At 48.1% G+C, this 3,620-nt stretch overlaps 1 pseudogene; it reads right to left on the bottom strand.

Annotated features, from left to right (window-relative positions):
- Positions 1-2,495: 2,495 nt before the first annotated feature.
- Positions 2,496-2,613, bottom strand: LOC136637489 (5S ribosomal RNA; annotated as a pseudogene).
- Positions 2,614-3,620: the final 1,007 nt, after the last annotated feature.

Genomic DNA, 3,620 nt, shown 5'->3' with positions numbered 1-3,620 from the left:
GTTACACCAATTCCTGGGGGTGCCAATTCCAAAAATGGCATCCGTTTTGCCCTATCATGTCTAGTTTTGGAGATATAGTACAGCCTCATTAGTGAATGGTTCAAGCAGCTTCCTCATGAGGAAGTCATAGTGTATGCTTCATGAGGAAGCTGCTTGAACCATTCACTAATGAGGCTGTACTATATCTCCAAAACTAGACGTGATCGGGCAAAACGGATGCCATTTTTGGAATCAGCACCCCAAATTCATATCAAACCACCATAAAGTTTGGGAAAAACTTTTCTGACCGTCAATTTTGTAGGCCTGTGTAATACAAGATTGACCAAACCCTGGTTATGCTGTTTGACATCATTCAGAACAATAAGTAAACCTGTCATATGTCACATGAGGGCAATCCTGTTGTGTGATTAAGAGCATGCAAAATGCCACTAGCATAGAATCTTTTGATGTCCACTGAAGACATTTGGAATAATTGAGTCCAATTCACTGGAGGTTTCTGACAACTGCAGGGACTGCAGTGCACATGAAAAACTCTGCAAAAGTCGGTTTGCACTTCAGCTTTTCAGCTTGCAGGAAAGCAGATTTTTGCATATAGGTTTAGACAGACTCGGTCAGAGGGCAAAATCTCCCTCTAGTACATATTCAATGTTGAAATGTAACATGTTATTGAATGTAGATTCCAAAGGATGGGAACAGTATTGTGCTACTAAAAATAGGGAAGGGTGGTTGGTTAACTCTGAATGAATGTTGGCAACCTTCAGTCTCGAAAGACTATGGTATCGCGCTCTGAATGGTGGTTCTGGAACAGCGTCTATTGTGGCTGAAAAGGCCGATTCGGGAGTGACAATCCCTTCCACACCGGGAGCAAGTGCAGCCTGTCCCTGGTCTGTCTCCCTGGCTATGGGCCTTCCTTCTTTGCCTCTTTGCCTCAGACTGTTGGCCAAGTGTCTCTTCAAACTGGGAAAGGCCATGCTGCATAGCCTGCCTCCAAGCAGGCCGCTCAGAGGCCAGGGTTTCCCACCTGTTGAGGTCCACTCCTAAGGCCTTCAGAACCCTCTTGCAGATGTCCTTGTATCGCAGCTGTGGTCTACCTGTAGGGCGCTTTCCTTGCACGAGTTCTCCATAGAGGAGATCCTTTGGGATCCGGCCATCATCCATTCTCACGACATGACCGAGCCAACGCAGGCGTCTCTGTTTCAGCAGTGAATACATGCTAGGGATTCCAGCACGTTCCAGGACTGTGTTGTTTGGAACTTTGTCCTGCCAGGTGATGCCGAGGATGCGTCGGAGGCAGCGCATGTGGAAAGCGCTCAGTTTCCTCTCCTGTTGTGAGCGAAGAGTCCATGACTCGCTGCAGTACAGAAGTGTACTCAGGACACAAGCTCTGTAGACTTGGATCTTGGTATGTTCCATCAGCTTCTTGTTGGACCAGATTCTCTTTGTGAGTCTGGAAAACGTGGTAGCTGCTTTACCGATGCGCTTGTTTAGCTCGATATCAAGAGAAAGAGTGTCGGAGATCATTGAGCCAAGGCACACAAAGTCATGGACAACCTCCAGTTCATGCGCAGAGATTGTAATGCAGGGAGGTGAGTCCACATCCTGAACCATGACCTGTGCTTTCTTCAGGCTGATTGTCAGTCCAAAATCTTGGCAGGCCTTGCTAAAACGATCCATGAGCTGCTGGCGATCTTTGGCAGAGTGGGTAGTGGGAGATCTTTTGCATCGGTGGCAAAGAGGAAGTCACGCAGACATTTCAGCTGAACTTTGGACTTTGCTCTCAGTCTGGAGAGGTTGAAAAGCTTTCCATCTGATCTGGTCTGGAGATAGATGCCTTCTGTTGTAGTTCCAAAGGCCTGCTTCAGCAGGACAGTGAAGAAAATCCCAAACAAGGTTGGCGCAAGAACACAGCCCTGCTTCACTCCGCTTCGGATGTCAAAAGGGTCTGATGTGGAGCCATCAAAGACAACAGTGCCCTTCATGTCCTTGTGGAAAGATCTGATGATGCTGAGGAGCCTGGGTGGACATCCGATCTTGGGGAGAATCTTGAAAAGGCCGTCTCTGCTGACCAGGTCGAAAGCCTTTGTGAGATCTATGAAGGCTATAAAGAGTGGCTGTCGTTGTTCCCTGTATTTCTCCTGCAGTTGTCTAAGGGAGAATACCATATCAGTGGTGGACCTGTTGGCTCGGAATCTACACTGCGATTCTGGATAGACGCTCTCTGCAAGTACCTGGAGCCTCTTTAGTGCAACTCGGGCAAACAGCTTTCCTACAACGCTAAGGAGAGAGATGCCGTGGTAGTTGTTGCAGTCACCCCTGTCACCTTTGTTCTTGTACAGCGTGATGATGTTTGCATCCCTCATGTCTTGAGGTACTCCACCTTCTCTCCAGCTCAGACAGAGGACACTCCAACTGGTTAACTCTAGTGTAGGAGGAACAGGAAAAATTAGATACTGATCTATGGTTGGCAACTTTCAGTCTTGAAAGACTATGGTATAAGCCTACAGCACCCGGTATTCCCAGGCGGTCTCCCATCCAAGTACTAACCAGGCCTGACCCTGCTTAGCTTCCGAGATCAGACAAGATCAGGCATCTGCAGGGTAATGCAATGAATGCTGATCTATGGTACTGAATATGAATTTTATGATCAAATATTTACTTTTATATTACAGCTTAAAATGCATACATGAGTAATCATCTGGCAGTTTATTTACATTAGAATATGCTCGGCTATTTTCAAAACCACTTATTAATGGAAAATCCATCTATAATATTTTCTTTAAAATTCCCTGCTACAAGAACACTCCAGAGCCAAAACAGCCTTGAAAATAAATCTGTCCTTAACTCCTTAGGCCAACTAATAGAAACATTGTGGTTGGTGATTAGAATTGTGCCCCAAAATGAGCCGTCTAAGGGATCCTGAATGAAGCATGCCAGCCCACCGCCAGGGTGCACTGTCGCAAATGTGCCATAAGGCATGCCTGCGACAGTCTCCGCCTGAACCAGGGCTGGCCAGCGGACAGAGGACCACCGCCTGGAGCTCTGGGCAAACACTGGGTGGTGGAGAGGTAAGTCAGGGTGGGGGGAAGGGTTCCGGGGCAGGAAGAAGGCTTGTCAGGTGACGGAGTGTGGCAGGAGGGGGGCAGAGATGGCAGCAGGCCTTGCCATCATACCCTGGCCCACCCCTCCCAGTCTGGGACACCCAACATGGGTCTCCTCGAATCTGCGCCCGCTCAACAGCAGGTGCAGATCCGAGGAGACCCATTGGGGCCACCTGGGGCTTACATGGGATAAGGCAGCATAAGCTTCCTTACTCTGACTAGCCCCAGCAGTTCTTCCCAGCCCCTTGGGATGCAGCGGTCGCCATTTCGGCGCCACTGCAGCGCCAGGCGCTGGGAAGCTCAGGATTGGGCTGTAAGTCTATTAAAACCAATTTACGGACTGTAAACCTACTATTTATTAAATATAGAGGATTTATTACAGATAATATTTGTGTACCAAATGGCCCTGAAATAAAGGAAAGCAGTTGAGTTGTGACCCACAGGTGGCAAGAGGCAGAAGTGATTTGTGGAGCAGATGACATCGGGCTCCATGAACCAATGATCTGAATCAGTGTAATGTGG

Source organism: Tiliqua scincoides, chromosome 1 (genome assembly GCF_035046505.1).
Source record: "Tiliqua scincoides isolate rTilSci1 chromosome 1, rTilSci1.hap2, whole genome shotgun sequence".
NCBI lineage: Eukaryota > Metazoa > Chordata > Lepidosauria > Squamata > Scincidae > Tiliqua > Tiliqua scincoides.
Note: the sequence above shows the minus strand (reverse complement) of the source record. Positions and strands in the feature narration are given on the sequence as shown.